Here is an 18849-nt window from a genome sequence, read left to right on the forward strand (position 1 = left end):
ATCATCGCTGAAGCAATTGTTTTCGCCCCACCTCCTCCCTTGACCACCACCATCGTCATGACTCCTGATTGAAGAATTCCCTATGGGGGATTTCCTATCCTATTCTTCACTGACGACGCCCTCTCATCATCTCAGGAGAGCGTCATCATATCATGGAGTCATACGCCAAAATTAATTTGTTGTATCATTAAAGCTTGTTTTACTGCGTTTCGAACTCGATCTCTCACTCTAGTGCCTTATCCGCTGCGTACGCAGCCCACTGGAAGACTGTTATTTTTGCTCCAAAAATGACCTTTAATTTAAAACCGACCACCCACCAGTAGGTGGCGTGGTGCCCCCCTGGGGCTGATGCGGCCACCCACCTCACCCACGTGACTATGTCACACCCGCTCAGCCCCGGGATAGCCACTCACCGTTCTTCCAGCCGCGACTGAGGACGTGTTATTCAGAAGCTCCGTGTTAGTTCAACTTGGCGCTCTTAGAAGCTAAAGAAAAAAGGCTCGTTCCGTCTTATATTGCCCACCTCGAGAGGTTTGCGTGGACGAGATTCTTCAGGCTTCGGGGACCCGATCCTGTTCTCTTCACCAGCGGCGTCGGAAACAAGTCATCTAAAAGCTAAGAGTGTCTTGATTACAGTTAACACCTGTATAAAAAGCTACCGCCGTGTAGCGTGCTTCGTCTTCCCCGGCTGGGGTAGCGATAGTAGATAGGCTTGAGAGCTAACCAAGGTCTGCTCTCAAAGTGTGAAAGCTAGCTTGCATACGTGCGAATAGCATTATTACTGTTTAGCACAGAACAATAGGCTAATTAGCAGGCTGCGTCCCCGGACGGGGCAACGCACCCAGTGTTGTTGTAGATAGCTAACTTGCACCCGTGCAGTTAGTATCTTGTGTGCTAGCACATTAGGCGCAGGCTACCTCCATGTTCACTCCGGCCGGAGTAATGTTAAGTGAGAGTAGTAGGTAAAGAGCCGTGCTCTCCAGATTAGCTAGATAGTTAGCTTGCACCTGTGCAGCCAGCATCTAACGTTGCATAGCACTTCGGCTACCTTTACTGTTGCAGGCGTACTGCTAGTTAGCTTACACGGTATAACCCCCGCTAATTCCTGGTACAGCCTGCGGGTGCTTGCTGCGAGTTAGCTTCGCTGAACTCGCGCGATGAACCAGGCAGCTGCCAAGAGAAAGGGGGGGACAGCCAGGTGCTGTGTTAGCTGTGAGGCTATGCTGGCCGGTTACAACCGGCACAATGAATGTGGGTACTGCCTAGGGCATGAGCACGCAGCTGAGGCGTTGCTGAAGTCTGGCTTCTGCAACACCTGTAATGCCTTCACCCTGGGCGAGTTACGAGCAAGAGCGGCACTCTTTGTCGAGGAGGACTTGCCGCCCAGCGGCGCACCCCCCGAGGGAGGTGCATCCGCGGGGTCCGACCGCCCGGTCGGAGGGGAGGCACCCGCTGCTCAGGGTCTCCCGGACCAGTCCGAGCAGCAGGATCTGAGTTGGGGGTATGAGCCCATCCATCCTATGTTGGAACAGGGCGGACTCTTCCCCTACGACCCCCTAGTCGATCCCCCCCAGGAGGACACCCCCCAAGGGGAGATGTCCGGCGGAGAGGATTGGGACGGTGCTACCACCGTCGCCACTGCGGTAGAGGCCCGCTCAGAAATGAGCAACAACGAGCCCTACCAGAAGCAGTTTCAGGGGGTGATGTCGAGGGCCGCAGCGAAGCTAGGCATCGCTTGGGCGAACCACCCCCGCCCCCGCATCAGTGCTACAGGGGTGCTACTTTCAGGCACGCCAGGCGCCCCGCCCGAAACGCTGAATGCCCGCCGCCATCACCAACAACCTGGCAATGCTGCAGGGTTACCAGGCTGTGCTCCTGCGGGAGATGCAGGGTGACCCCGCCCCCGAGCTGTTTACAGATCTCAGGATGGCCATGGATTACGCCTTGCGTATGGTTGACTGCCTGGCGCAGAACAGCGGGAAGGTCATGGCCTTCTCCGTGCTGACTCACCGTCACCTGTGGCTGAACCTCACTCAGCTCCCTGAGCAGGAGCAGAGGAGGCTACTGGGGGTCAAGATCTCTCCGGAGGGCCTATTCGGTCCTTCCGTGGAGGATTTGGCCCAGCGGTTGGAGAGGCAGCAGCGAGACTCCGACGCGGTCAGATCCCTCCTGCCTAGGCGGCAACGAGGGGAGGACCGCCAGTTTCAGGTGGCAGCGCGCATGCTGAGTCGCCCTCTGGGGCCTCCGGCGCCCCACAGGCTCGGGCGCCTTCAATGGTGGCACCCCATCCGGCCGCAGTGGGCCCGTCCTGGGTCCCACGGCAGGCCAGGATACGCGGCCCCCGCCCCCAACGGGGACGAGGGGGTGCGTGGGCGGCGGGTGACCTGACCCTTTCTTAGTCATCTCCCTTGGGGAAGGGGGGGCTATGAGCCCACCGTCGTTGGAGCTCAGCGCTCAACTTCGGTCCGGAGCTCAGCAGGGACCTACCCAGTCCACCACTTGCCGGCGCGATGCGCCCGGCGGGGACGACAGCTCGCCAAGGCTTGGGCTCAGAGCCAGCCTTCGGCTTGTAGCTTTAGGGACAAGCCCACCGTCCTCGGTGCCCAAGGCCCGAGTTCGGTCGGGAGCTCTCCCAGGGTCTCATACCCATCATCAAGGCTCGCCTTGGTCCATGGCTACGGCCTGGCCTCGGCTAGAGGCTCCCAGGACAAGCCCACCATTAATGGCGCCGTTGGCCCATTGTTGGTCGGGAGCTCTCCTGGGGACCGCACGGCCGGACAAGTCCACGTGCGGCCGGACTCGAAAGAGAACGTTGCCTCCGCAGTCGCCCCAGCCTGCGAAAGTCGCACGGCGGGGGGGGGGGGGGGGGTTACTTCGATATGACGCACCCACGGGGCGCATCAGTAGGCGGAGATTGAGTAAGAAATTCAGCCCCCATGCACAGTTTCTACGGAGCTGACCATGCGGCGGGGGGGCATAGCCTCTCACATCCTGCCCCCCCCATTTTCTTCCCCCATCAGGGTACCGGATCAGGTCCCGGTGCCCAACAATATACTCATGACCAGAGGGGCGGGTTCCGCTCCTTTTGGCCACAAGAGACCATCTTTGTCCAACAGGCTCAATGCCTATGTTCCCCGTCCCCATGGTTACGGCGCACCCTCCAGAAGGGATACGCCCTACAGTTTTGGACCTTCGGCGTCTCAACAAGACGCTGAGGAAGTTCCCGTTCCGAATGCTCTCTTTTACCCGCGTTGAGACAGGGGGATTTCTTTACTTCCGTGGATCTGAAAGATGCGTTCTTCCATGTCCACGTGGTCAAGAGACACAGGAAATACCTGAGGTTCTCCTTCCTGGGGAAGGCTTACGAGCTCTATGTCTTGCCATTTGGCATGTCTTTGAGCCCGCAAACCTTCACGGTGTGCGTGGAGACAGCCTTGGCTCCCCTCCGTGCGAGGGGGATCCGCATCTTCCTATATCTCGACGATGCTCTCATAGTGGCCGACTCGAAGGTCCGTGCCACGGAACATACCAAGGTGGTGACCAATCACCTGCAAACCTTAGGGTTTTTGGTGAACTGGCAGAAGAGTTGCCTCGTCCCAGCGCAGGCGGCGACCTTCTTGGGGCTTGAGCTAGACTCCCGGGCCATGCGGGCCATGGGGAGGCTACACATGCGCCCATTCCAAATCTGGTTCCTCAGGCTTCGCCTGGACCCGGCCAGGGACCGTCATCGCAGGGTTCCTCTGACAGGTCAGGCCCGGCAGGCGCTGGCCATATGGGCGGACCCCCGTTACCTCTCGAGAGGCACTCGGTTGGGCCCTGTCCCGCTCAGGTTGGTGATTCGCACCGACGCCTCCCTCTGGGGATGGGGTGCGGTTTGCGGGCATTTTTCGGCGAACGGCCGGTGGGAGGCTCGCCACATAAACGTGCTAGAGCTGGAGGCGATTCGCCTGGCTCTGCTTCACTTCCAGTGGCTCATACATGGACACCATGTTCTGATTCGCTCTGACAATATGGCGGCGTTCGCCCACCTGAACAAACAGGGCGGTGTGCGGTCGGGGGGGCTGAACCAGTTAGCGGCGGAGATTCACCTGTGGGCGTATCCCCGTCTCCTTTCAGTGTCAGCAGTTTATCTGCAAGGACGGCTGAATTACGGGAACGACCTGCTGTCTCGAGGCAATCCCCGTCATACGGAGTGGTGCCTCCACCCTCAGGTGGTGGAACAGATTTGGGCCAGGTTTGGCCGCGCCCGCGTCGATCTCTTCGCATCGCGGCCTGCGACACACTGCCCACTGTGGTTCTCGATCCAGGAGGACAGCCCCCCGTTAGGTCACGACGCGCTAGCGCACGCATGGCCATGGGAGGGGCTCTATGCGTTTCCCCCGATCCCCCTGATCCGTCAGGTGTTGGACAGGGTGAGGGAACAGCGCCTCTGACTCGTTCTAGTGGCCCCGTTTTGGCCCAGGCAGACATGGTTTACCTGGTCTCCTTGGCGCAAGATCCGCCCTGGGCGCTGTCGGCACGGGCGGATCTCCTATCCCAGGCGGAGGGGGAGGTGTTCCACCCCTCCCCAAAAAGGTGGAAGCTAGCAGTCTGGCTCCTGAACGGGACCATTTGCTAGCCCAGGGCTTGCCCGATAATGTGGTATGCACTATTCAGAGTGCTAGGGCTGCTTCAACCCGCTCTCAGTACACGTACAAGTGGCGGGTCTTTTCGCGTTGGTGCACGAATAAGGGCGTGGATCCAGTGAACTGCAGTGTGTGACCAGTTCTCTGTTTCCTTCAGAGCCTGCTTGACGCGGGTCAGTCCCCACAGTCGCTTAAGGTGTACGTAGCCGTGATTTCTGCTTGCCACATGGGAATTGAAGGGAGCCCCGTGGTGGCGTGCCCTTTGGTCTCGCGCTTATTGAAAGGAGCGCGTAGGCTGCGCCCGCCGTCGCGATGCGTCTTTCCCAAATGGGACCTGGTTGCAGTGCTGGACGGGCTAACGGGTCATCCGTTTGAGCCCTTGGACTCCGCCGATTTGAAATTTCTGTCTTTGAAGACCGCGCTGCTGCTGGCGTTGTCGTCAGGAAAGAGAGTTGGTGACCTGATTGCCATCTCGGTGCAGCAGGCCTGTATGGTTTTTGGGAATGATGGGCGCAGGGTTACGTTGCGACTTAACCCGGCTTACCAACCTAAGAATATTAATGCCAGCTTTAGGTCCATGGTCATAGACTTGTCAGCATTCTGTCCCGCGCCGTTCAGTTCGGGTGAGGAGAGGCGCTTGCACATGCTGTGCCCCGTAAGGGCGCTCGTCGATTCTCAGCGGGCTGGAAGAATGAGTGGCTATCCCGGGGCTGAGCAGGCGTGACGTAGTCACGTTGGTGAGGTGGGTGGCCGCATCAGCCCCAGGGGGGGCACCACACCACCTACTGGTGGGTGGTCGGTTTTAAATTAAAGGTCATTTTTGGAGCAAAAATAACAGTCTTCCAGTGGGCTGCGTACGCAGCGGATAAGGCACTAGAGTGAGAGCTCTCCTTCTCACTCGTAAAACCCGGGTTGTAGTACAACCCTAACATTATACTTTCTACTAGTCTCTCATTATTGAAGTACTTTTAGCTCATGATGTGTAAAAAAAAGGCTGTAGCACATTATGGGACTACTTGAAGATTATTATCATGAGGGCTTTCATTAACGTGGTCATTATCATAGCACCGGTAACGAACTGGAAAGTGATTGGCATCATTACGACAAGGAGCGCCTCATTCATCCAAAGATCTCAGGGTTAATTTGTTGTTGCGAGTGTGTGTACTTTGCACGATGATTTTTTTTTGTAATTGTGAGTATACCTGATTGAATAAAAATAATTACTGGCTGCACTTTGCAAACCCGAGCACCAGCTAGTGACTCAGAGACTGAGCGCATATGGAAGAACACCAGTTCCCTGCACAGTTCACATTGGCTACACACCAGTTCCATGCACAGTTCACATTAGCTACATTATGGGTTTATGCACACTCTTTTCCATATTTCTGTTTATTGGAGCTTTCAGGGCATACATGGTATAGCAAATCAGTATTTGAGTTTCAATGCCTATTGTAGGACAGATAAATACTGTACTGTATATGTTACGAAGATACCTTTATAGATCCAGTACAACCATAATAGTGACAGTATAAATAGAGTAAAAAGATTCCCTTAAAAAAGGGTATGCAAACACATGAATGAATGAGTAAATAAACAATTAAAAGAAAAAGGGAAATGCAGGTGATGGGTTTATGTACACTAATAACCCAATCTTAATCTGATTAAAGGAACACTCCACTGATTTTCAACCAGCTTTGTATCATTACAAAATCAGTAGTATATCAGAAAACTGTAAACCGTTTTGCAGTCATTCATTTAGTTTGACAGTTATTGAGAGTTGATTTGAGTTAAGTTCTGGACCAGTGATGTCATTTGTGCAGCCACAGTGCTTTCCCTGCAGCCCCCCCCAAAAATGTGTGTGTGTGTTTGTGTGTGTGTGTGTGTGTGTGTGGGGGGGGGGGTTACTATTGAAAAAAAAAGTTGGTAATCACTGGTCTAGTCCCCAGATCGACAGAGGGGGTGGAGCATCCTTGATGTGAAGAACGAAGAGGGCTTGTGGTGTAAGGATGAAGCACTTCGTGTGCTGATGTGCCTGGTCAAGAATTTTAAACTCATCTCTGAAGGCAATAATCATACAGAACCAAAGGTAGTAAATCAGTGAATTGATTGATTGATTGAAATTATTTATTGATAATTAAAATACAAGTGGCCTCAGAGAAGCCCCAGATACAATCATGCGTCTCCCGGCATTGAAGAGTCCTGTTGCCCCTTGCTGCGCTTGCGTCAGTGTAATTGAAGAGACATCAAAACATGCCACTCAGGGGCCCTTTACACGAGGACGGTTTCCTATGGTGACGGGGAATAATTTTATCGTTATTGCCTCCCTTTTAGACGGCGACGGAAACGACACATTTTGAAACCACCCTCCAGAGTGGAATTCTTTGGTACGCTCCCCGCTGATAGCTCCATGTAATCGCTTTGAGACGGCACATTTCAGAAACTCTGACGTGCCTGCACACGTGACACACGCGATTACGCCATAGCCGTGCGCGAGTTGGCAACCATTTTCAAAATAAAACGTCAGTATGAATGAAGTTTGGCAACATTCAGAATAAAAATAAATAAAAATACAAGACAGAAAAAACAGCCTGGTCGCCAGAATAAAATGTGGGCATTGTATGTTTGGGCAATCCACGGATACGTAGAGTATCACGTTACGTAGAATATCACGTTTCGGAACCAAAAATATGTTGCATAATCATGTTTGTAGATACGGGTATGAACGTTATAGAGTCTGCTAGTGAAATAGCACAGTTCGAAAGAGATAGCAAGTGAGAGGCAGAGGGAAAAGACAGAGAACAGCTTTCGAGTTGTAAGTCAAACTGAAATGACATGGTCTTAGGTCTTTGGCAGTTATCTGCAGATACTTACAGAGCACTTACTGTATAGGTGCAAAGTCTGAGCACATCACACTTGTCATAGAAAAGCCTCTTGCCTCTCAGCATCCGAAGAATTTTTCAGTCCAAGTCGAATGCACCCCCCCCCCCCCCCTTTCCTCCCTTTTGGGTCGAAATTGCTGACTTTATCCCGCGATAAATGGGACCTTCAGTGTAACATCAAAGCAGCAGGATTAGGTGTTCATTATCAAAGATCAAAGAGTATCAAAGAACCTTCACTCTATAAGTCTGCGAAACCATCAGTCACGGCTTTCAGTGATATAGACATACTTTAGGAGGATCACCGCACTCACGACTGGAAAATGCCAAGGTGCCAGAAGACCGAAGAGCATATCAAAATGAAAGAAAGGTTCTGCACACTTGGATCCATGCAAATATCTTTACGGCAGCTCCTTTGAGTTAGAACCTCTGTGAGGTCCCCGCCCCTCTGAACTTTCTTATGTAGAGCTGCTGTTTCTAGATTTGCACACAGTGCGTTGTGTATTTATATACAGTCTAGCTCTGTAAATATGGCACTTTAAGTTGTAATATTTTTTGTCTCGCCAAAAGTAACCAGGAAGATTCCCACTATGAGATCAGTTTATCAAAATGACGCCTGTACGAAAATCTGATTTTCGTTGTCGGAGATTGAGCTGTATCAGCCAGACAAGTCAGACCTCCGGGCTGCTCTCAGCCTCTCACTGAGCTATAAGCGGGAAATTATCGGATGAACTGATGTTTGCAGCTCTGTGTTGATTAGCCTAATGTTTCCGTGGCATTTTGATTAACTTTATGATTTAATTCCTTTTGGAGTAAATGTTGGTTTAACAAATCTAACCGTGAGGCTACGTTGTTGTAGGCTACTGGTATGTGTGGGTAGGGCAGCCAAACCTAACGTTAGCCCAGTGCGTGAGCCAGGCTGCCTGGTCTCTTCTCTGACTCTGTATATCCCACTGAGCTATATCTTATTTATGCTAATGGTATATCGTTACTAAGAGAGGAGCTTGTGAAGAACGAACATCCCCACAGTCAAAGCATTTCCCTGAGATATCCATATAAAAACGTGTATTGCTTTAATACCAAAAATAAAACCTCCAGTATCTGTTTGTCTAAGCTAATGCTAACCCGTTAGCGATTAGCTAATGGCTGGTGGTTGTGTAGGCCCCATCTTATATCCGGGAGTTAACGTTCTAAAACACATTTCCTGTCAGTTGGACAACCTGGTCAGTTCTGAAAATATGTCTATTATTGTGTTATTCCAGCTATCGTTATCGGTTGTTAAGTTATAGTAATATTAAGCCGACAAATAATGCAAAAACAGCCGGCTAACTCAAGCGGCTAATGCTAGCCTGCATCCATTAAAACCATTGTGTATTAAAATAATCGATAACGTAGCTGGAGTCAGGGCCGGTTCCAGAACAAGATGACTAGGGATGCATCCTAGATAGGAAGGGGTGCAGATGCCCGGCCGAAGGCCCACTCGGGCAGCCGGCCGAAAAATTTGACATGTTATTTTACTAAAAATAATGCATTTTACCATCATTTCAGGTAGAATGATAGCAGCCAAGCAAGAATATTTCAAGTGTTTCAAGTGCTTTACTGAAATATTTGGACCATATAATGATAATACAATTATCTCAACCTTAAAAGGTTACATATAGGTGCCAAAAAGCCATAAATTCACATCAAAGAACAAAGAAAAACAACAATTATAATTCAAGTTTAAACAGTAAGTGTGCAGCTGCAGCATTTATATATATATATATATATATACTGTATATTGTTTTACTTTTCAACTGAGCATGCAGACAATTAAAATAAGGGTGCAATGCATGCTTTTGCACCCCCGTAGAACCGGGCCTGGCTGGAGTAACTAATAAAACACATATTTACTGAATTTACTTCAGTCCCCAACCAACGTTACTTCCTCGCGCACCTTTCTCAAAACAATGTCCTTTTTATTGCGGTCCATCGATATGTCTGGTAGATAACAGATCAAAAGCAGTACTGTGTCCTGTCTATGTAAAACTAACGCTAGCTCTATAATATGAAGAGCCTGTCCAGCCAATGACGGCTTGAGACTGGCTGCCACAGCTGTCAATCATCCCTTTTTATATGTCAAATAACTACTTAAAAACAAACTGATCATGAAAATTACCACTTGCACAGGCATTAGCATGATAATAACGATCTAAAATGATACAAACCACCTTTGGAAAAAAACTATCTGACGTGTACTGTGATTATTTCGGTTGTCCATTTCCCCATCGACTAACATGGGGAGGCGAGCCTTGTGACCTATACTGGCACTAACATGCAACGGCTTCACTAAAGGGGATCAGGCCTACACCCCTGGTTCACACCAGCCGCGCGCATGCCTTGCTCAAGGCACGCTCAAGGCGTGCTCAAGCTCAGTCCTATTTACCAAGCGTGAAGTGTGAAGCTGCCAGGCATAAAGTCAATAGAAGTACACATACATACATTAGGCTCTGGTTTAAAATGTTGATTTTGATATGAGTGTCATGTTATAATGGAGTTTCTGTGAGATGTACCTGTTGTAGAACCTATAGACCCTTTTACTGTTTGTAAAGAGTGATGATGTTTGGTGGGTGGAGCCAAACCCGTTGCAGAAAGTTACAACTAGCGGTTCAGCTGTCATAGAAATATGGAAGATCCCGACACCTCCTCCACGTATTTTAAAGCTTTGCCAGCAACAGACAGGTTACCTTACACAAATAAGTAAACTCTTTCAATGGGGTGAGGTTTCTTGACCCGTAGGCTACTCACTGTCAGGATGGGTCTAGGATCCAAACATCGCCAAAGTTGAAGTTGTCATATTCCTAGTGGGAATGTCCAGCGTCTATACGCATATGGCACAAGACGTCTTTTTCCTGTATTCCGGGGATCTCTCTCGTTTCGGATTGAGTTTCTGCAGTTTCCACGGTTTGCATACCGCGATGCGTGCGCAACTAACCCTGTGACGTCCACCGTAAAAGGGTCTATAGGGCTTTAGGAACTGATGTGTGTGCAGTCTCTTTCTCCCTTAATGTAAATGTGTATGTTAATTCATCTTTTTATTATTACTCTTTCTTTTACACTGTGCTTGAGCTTTCACACTCATGATGTAGACCTGTGTGTAGACCCATGTATGCCTGTGCATTTAAAACTACACTGAGCTTCTGCTGCACTACATTTCCCAAGATGCCATCTGAGCAAGAGGAACACAGCACAGGTGTAAACTGTTTTATCGATTGTACTGATTGCACTGCTCTTCATGAATAGAGAGCAGGAATGAGTCTGGAAACCATAGATGCTAACACTTCCGGGTTCTTCACTGTTTTCGCCTATGGGATTTTTTAATGGGTTTTTGGCGCGATGCTTCAAATAAGGTCTGTGGTTAACGCAAGCTTATTCAAACGCGAACCAGTGTTCAGCAGGATAATCTTCACACATGAGGACCACTTTTATGAGTTTTTAAGCTTTTACGTGCCGTTAAAAGGGCGGCTAGCTAGCAAACGGCTAAATGAGACTACGGTACACTGTTGAGTCGACGGGGATATTATACGTCAATAACTTCAAAGGACGAACACGGAAATTCTCTTCAGCTGGTTCTGCCCGGGGTAATCAGTGCACAGCAGCACACACTTTAACAACACTCCAGGTTGAGTGGTGACGTGACATGGAAGCCTATGCGACACTGTGTGTAGTTCTGGATTAGCTTAGCACGAGCTTTTTAGTTCTAGGGCTCGCATTTACGCTTCAAAACTCATGAAAGTGGTCCTCATGTGCACAAGCTGAACGTACGCCTTACCGTTCACACAAGAAGCCTTCTCTTTTCCTCTCAGCGCCTACTCTCGCGCCTTGAACCCGCCAACAACTCCCATTGACTTCATGCCTGGCTTCACGCGTCACACTTGGAAAATAGGCGTGAATCCTGAACGATCGCTTGAGCAAGGCGTGAGCGTGGCTTTGGCAAGGCTTCAGCGTGACACGCGCGCGGGTGATGTGAACTGCCTCGCCTGTTAACAAATTAAACTTGTCGGTTCAGCGTAGGTAGAGCTTAGGTTGAGCGTTGCTTCGGCGTCCTGTGTGAACGGGGGCTAAGACCCCCTAACCAATGCCTAAACCCAATCTGTGGAGCCCCACGGCGTAACTTGACTTTGCCTGACCCCAACGCACAGTGCCTGTTTTACGCACAAGCGTACCGGGGCACGTTAACTCCAACGCACAAGGTGCATGACACAGTGGTCGTATAGTACGTTACCTCCAACGCACAAGGTGCATGACAGAGTGATCGTATAGTATGTTACCTCCAACGCACAAGGTGCATGACAGAGTGATCGTATAGTATGTTACCTCCAACGCACAAGGTGCATGACAGAGTGATCGTATAGTATGTTACCTCCAACGCACAAGGTGCATGACAGAGTGATCGTATAGTATGTTACCTCCAACGCACAAGGTGCATGACAGAGTGATCGTATAGTATGTTACCTCCAACGCACAAGGTGCATGACAGAGTGATCGTATAGTATGTTACCTCCAACGCACAAGGTGCATGACAGAGTGATCGTATAGTACGTTACCTCCAACGCACAAGGTGCATGACAGAGTGATCGTATAGTACGCTACTTCCAACGCACAAGGTGCATGACAGAGTGATCGTATAGTACGTTACCTCCAACGCACAAGGTGCATGACAGAGTGATCGTATAGTACACTACTTCCAACGCACAAGGTGCATGACAGAGTGATCGTATAGTACGTTACTTCCAACGCACAAGGTGCATGACAGAGTGATCGTATAGTACGTTACCTCCAACGCACAAGGTGCATGACAGAGTGATTGTATAGTATGTTACCTCCAACGCACAAGGTGCATGACGGAGTGATTGTATAGTATGTTACCTCCAACGCACAAGGTGCATGACAGAGTGATCGTATAGTATGTTACCTCCAACGCACAAGGTGCATGACAGAGTGATCGTATAGTACGTTACCTCCAACGCACAAGGTGCATGACAGAGTGATCGTATAGTACGCTACCTCCAACGCACAAGGTGCATGACAGAGTGATGGTATAGTATGTTACCGCCAACGCACAAGGTGCATGACAGTGGTCGTATAGTATGTTACCTCCAGCTAAGGGGCATGACAGAGTGGTCGTATAGTATGTTACCTCCAACACACAAGGTGCATGACAGTGGTCGTATAGCATGTTACCTCCAACTAAGGTGCATGACAGAGTAGTCGTACTGTATAGTATGTTACCTCCAACGCACAAGGTGCATGACAGTGGTCGTATAGTATGTTACCTCCAACTAAGGTGCATGACAGTGGTCGATTAGTATGTTGCCTCCAACGCACAAAGTACATGACAGAGTGGTCATATAGCATGTTACCTCCAACTAAGGTGCATGACAGAGTGGTCGTATAGTATGTTACCTCCAACGCACAAGGTGCATGACAGTGGTCGTATAGTATGTTACCTCCAACTAAGGTGCATGACAGTGGTCGATTAGTATGTTACCTCCAACGCACAAAGTACATGACAGAGTGGTCATATAGTATGTTACCTCCAACGCACAAAATACATGACAGAGTGGTCATATATAGTATGCCGACGGAATGAGAATGTGTTGCAATTTGACACAGATTAGCATGAGGAGTCACTTGAAAGTGTTTTGGCTCAAAGAGAAGCAACCTTGCTCAGAGCTGTTTGCACACCTCAAAACATTTTATTGGTCTGAAGGAGTCTGCGGAGTGCCCACCAATACAACCCCAGAGGCAGTTCTTTCGTTTGTCTCTGTGAGGAGTATCGACCTTCCACTTCAGTGCTAATTAACGAGCTGACATTATCAAAACACATACTATATATTTGCCAACCTTATTGAGAGTGCAGACATGGAGATTTTAAAAACCAAAGAGGGTGGAGGGGGGGGGGGGGGGGGGGGGTCTGGTGGTCCTACATGGTCCATGTTCCAACAGAACATAACATAAGCAAGTCATAAGCTCTACACCTGGCCATAGCTTGTTACAGGCTAGTCCAAAGTGCAATGCTTAGCTGCTTGGAGCATCATTCTTGAAGGAGTGTGAAATTCAGTGAATTCCTCCTTCCATGATAATGGAAAGTTAAAGACACATTTATTTTTCTTTATACGTACGTTTGGCTGCAACCACCGCTGAACTAATAATGTAATCAGCTATTTTTTGGTGAGATTTTTGTGTTGCTACTGTACAAATAATATACAGTAGTAGGCTAAATTAGCAGATTTTATAATTTGATCAAACGAGAAATTACACCACAGGAGAACAGCGGACAGAGCGCTCATGAAGTGGCAAGTCAGACAATAGATCCAATATCGATTCCATTCTGGTGAGATCAAGGAGGTTTTATAGAACATTGTTGAGATGGCCATTGGTCTACCTGCATGTTCATATGCTTTACTGCTCCAGAAAGCTTTCTGACTTGACTCGCCTGGAAGGACACTGTCACTCATGCTGGCAGGCCCAGGGGACAGTGTCACTCATGCTGGCAGGCCCAGGGGACAGTGGGGACTGAAGCTGAAAATGAGAGTTTACATGCTCATCCTGAGCAGCCAAAACTTCCATACTGTAGAAATGAGAAGCTGAACGTTGAAGAGGGATTTAGAGGGTGCAGCACTGCAGCAGTCCCTTCAACCCCCAATCAGGGTTGGGTTGTGAGTTACTAACTGTATAAGTTTCTAATACAGTATGAACGTTGTCCCTCAATATCAGATTGAAATTGATTGAATTTTTTTTTTAAATTAATCTCCCCATATCCATATTTGTTTCCCTCAGTATTAATTAGTATCCTCAACATTAGGCTACTTTTTTTAGTATAGCTAATGACACCTGATCAGTCACATGCTAGCAGTCATTTAACTGTGCAAATGTTTTTGTACTTTCAAGCGGTGTCATGCTATAGTACTGCAAACATTTGACTTGTATTATTATTCTACTACAGGCAATATGTAAATCTCTTGAGTCAATATGTCAAGTTTGCTTTCAACATTTGTCCCACAAGTTGTCTTTGTATCTTTCTTGGCAGTCCACTCAAGTTATTTCCCAAAACAAACATGGCAAGCTACAATCTATATCTGTCCCTTTAGTTTCTGAGTCACACACGTGTCTGTCAAAAACTGCGAAGACGCCACTTTGGGATTATAGGGTCCAGAGACTATCAAAAAGAAGCTTGTTTTGCATTCAAGACGAGAGTGGTGGAAGAAGCGATGGGAAAATTGTAAGGAAATAAAGTGCAAACTGAGTGTTTTTCTTGTTCCTGTACAGTTCTAGTTTCTCTTACCTACATCTCTATCTACTGTATACGACACCACTTATGCAATCACTGCTCTTTAAAATTTTGGTTACATAAAAAGAGTCCAGGTGCAGAAAACAGGAGAGATTTATCATCCAATCACCAAGCATTAATTCAAGGATTCAAGGAATTAAAACTTGGCTGCTTTGTAAATACAGATGAACAATGGTAAATGGTAATGGACTGTATTTATACTGTAGATATTTTATATAGTCTATCCACTACCCAAAGGACATTTGAATACCTCACATTCACCCATTCACACACTGACGGCGTCTGCAGCCATGCAAGGTGCTAACTGCTCGTCGGGAGCAGTTAGGGGGTTCAGTGTCTTGCTCAAGGACACTTCGACACGCTACTGGGAGGAGCCAGCCTCGAACCGGGACCTTCCGATTCCCAGGCGACAGCTCTGCCTCTTGAGCAAATGCCGCCCCCAGATACAGAGAACATCATTTTTTTTTACCTTCCTTCCATGTTGCTTACACGGAGAGTTCCCCGTTCATCAGCTGGCAGAAACTCCGCCCCTGCCAGTTCCTATGGCTTGTTAAGGTTCGGTAAAGCTCCCAATCTGATTTTCTACCTCCTATTCAGTGGAAGTAGATCAGAGATCCTGAAGTTGCGCCCCAGAGACAGAGAAAACATAAAAAGACGTTTTTCACACTATATCCCGATTTCGGATAGATAGGTTGAAAAGCAACAAAGTGTTCATTTAACAAAGCTATTTGCAGGAGAGTGACACAGTGATAAAGTGATGTCTGCATAATGAAATATGACATAGGATAAAAAATAGAAATAAGGAATAAAAAATAAAATTAATAAAATTAATAAAATAGGTAGGTGATCAGTTATAAACAATTACAAGAGCTGCAACAAAATGCAGAGGTTAGGGAAATCCAGGATGTGTGTTGTTGTTGTTGTTGTTGTTGTTGTGGTGGTGTTGTTGTTGTGGGTTTTAAGATCTTATGGTCTGAATCGGATGGCCTAAGAAAAGAGGTTCCTTCTCAGGCTCTCAGACCTGGCCCTGATGGAGTGAGGCGCTGCTGTTTGTGGTTGAGGTGGTGAATGTCCTTAATGATCCTTCTTGTCCTGAACCTAGCCTGATATCAGACCCAATTGTCAACTCGTTACACTCCATTTCCTTCTTCAGTCTGTCATTGCCTCCACAGATTTCCATAGGGAAATCCTCCAGGGGGCTTGAGTTTCCCTAACCAATCACTGAGCTCAACGTATCCGCCTGAATATAATCCAGTGAGGAGATTGCAAAAAAACAAAGAAACAAACACAAAAACTTTGAATTAATCATTTTAAAACAGAGTGTTGATTGTAACTTTTAATAAATTAAAAACAGCTTCGATAGCAGCGTCTATCTCATCCAGCGGTCGCCATTGTTGTTATGAGGTTCGGCCGGTGCACTTGAATTCCTGCTCAGAGGTGTAGTGCTGTGGGAGCGCATTGGAGCGGAGCTCCCACACTTTTCCCCCAAGGGTTTGTTTATAATAGTAAAATAGGGGAGGGGGGGGTTGTTCCTCATATAGGTGCGCTCCCCCAGTTTTACAGATAGCACTACACACCTGTATCACGCTCTTTGGAAGGTACGACACGGTAGCTCAGTGGTTTAGCGCTGTTACCTCACAACAAGAAGGTCGCGGGTTCGAAACCCGGTCCGTCCCAGGGCCTTTCTGTGTGGAGTTTGCATGTTCTCCCTATGTTTGTGTGGGTTTTCTCCGGGTGCTCTCTCCCACCATCAAAGACATGTACGTATGTATAGGGTTAATTCTCCTGTCAGTGCCCCTGACCATGGTAATGGCGAAAGAACTGGAGTTGGTCCCTGGGCGCTGCCCGGCGGCTGCCCACTGCTCCTAGACTAGTTCTAGGAAGGTTCCTAGTAGAGGATGGGTCAAATGCAGAGGATTAATTTCCCCATGGGGATAAATAAAGGATTGGCTAATTATTAGTCGGGGTACGGTGGCGCAGTCGGTAGCGCTGTCGCCTCACAGTTAGAAGGTCCTGAGTTCGATTCTCGCCTGGGACACTGTGGCCGCTGTGGTTGTGTTCCCCCCATATCTTCAGTGCCTACTGCCCAGGTGGGTTATCTCGTCGTAAGGGCCTTTCTCTCTGTGTGGAGTTTGCATGTTCTCCCCGTGCTCCCGCAGGGGGTTCCTCCTTATATAACCCCCCCACCAAAAACATGCAGAAGATCAGATCGTCATCGTCATCCGACCAGTGACGACAACATCCGAAGTTGGCCCCCGGGCGCTGGAAAGAAAACGCGACCACTGCTCCTGGCCTGCCCCTCGGAGGAAAGGACATGCCTGGATGGGTTAAATGCCACCGTCAGCATGAGTGTGTTGTGACCGCATGCATGTATTGTGGTGTTCGTGTGACAATAAAAGACGGGCTTGTCCGTTACGAGAGAGAGTTTTTTAGTCCCCCTCGCCGCTCATTGGACGAGTCATTCTTTCAACTGAGGAAATCGCTGTTGCATATCAGGATGCCAGAAAAGAAGCAGGCAAAACTCAACTCGGTGGAGTGGGCGGATACAAAGGTCTGAACCCAGGCAATCCTGGACCTGCACCGCCTGGTGTATGTCCTATCCCTATTGTGGCAGAGTAGAAAGCTTTCTACAGCACTGTGCAGCTCTTCAGGTTCCTCAGTCGCCTGAGGTGGTACAAGCGCTGCCTCCTCCTCTTCACCAGGGTGGAAATGTAGATTTTTAGACCATGTCAGGTCTCCTCAGAAATGTGAACTCCAAGGGTCTGTAGCTGCTCTCTCTCTCCACCAGGGTCCCATTGATCTTCAGTGGTGTGTAGTGGATTCTCTGCGTCTTAAGAGCATGGAAATATACCTCACACACAACTATATGTCCAAAATGAACACGAATAGAACAAATGGGGGAAATACATAAAGTAGAAATATATGAGACATTATCTATGCAAGCTGTGCAAATAAGCACAGAACATACTGAGAAAAAGTAAGATGAATAAGCAATCCAGTATATATGTGGTAACACTTTACAATAAGGGTACATTAATTAGGCATTAGTTAATGCTTAATAATAATTAACTAACTAACCCTTCATTAACAGTTAACTAATGTGTCTAGTAATCATTTACTAATGTCTTTACCAAGTATGACTTTATACATGATCTAATAGTTTACAGTTAGTTAATGGTTAGGGTTGACTAACCATTAATAAGCATTAACTAAGTTAGTTAATGCTTATTACATGTTATTAAGCATTATTAAGCATGAACTAACCAATGTACCCTTATTGTAAAGGTGTACCGTACATGAATATACAAAAACAATTCAAATATATGCAATGTGAGAATAAAAAAAAACATTGTTTATGCAAGATATAATGAGAACATGAGGGAAGTATTTTTTTCCGGAATTCCCCCCTGTTTTCTCCACAATTGTACTTGTCGTTGCCCCACTCCCTCTGCTGATCTGGGGAGAGTTGTAGACTAGCTTCTTTTCTCCTGGCAGTGAGGGGTTTCACCGGCAGGATGTAGTGCTTGGGAGGATCACATTATTCCCCCCAGTTCCCCTCCCCCAGAACAGGCCCCCCCGATCGAGGGAGAGGAGGAGGCGCTAGTGCAGTGACTAGGACTAATACCACACCGGCTTCGCACCCACAGACACGGCCATTGTGTCTGTATGGATGGGGGCTCAAACCTGAGACCCTCGTGTTGATAGGCAGGGAATCTACCACTGCACTACACAGACGAGGAGGAAAAGATTATGTAAATGTACAGCATTTATGCATGCAAAATGTGCCTTGCATTGGTGTTGTCCACGCATGCAAGTGTGTGCTGTAAAAAAGGATTTGCCTTATTAACTATTCATTATGTACAGATTACATTATGCGCATTACAGTAGCTGTTCACATGATCCATACCCCAGACAGAGCAATCATACATACAGAAATCTATATGTGATATCTAGTCAAGTCAAATTCAGACCACGGAATCCATCCCTATTTCAGTAGCCTATAGGCTATTATATA

The sequence above is a fragment of the Poromitra crassiceps genome, assembly GCF_964638095.1.
Source record: "Poromitra crassiceps genome assembly, chromosome: 3".
In the NCBI taxonomy this organism is placed as follows: domain Eukaryota; kingdom Metazoa; phylum Chordata; class Actinopteri; order Beryciformes; family Melamphaidae; genus Poromitra; species Poromitra crassiceps.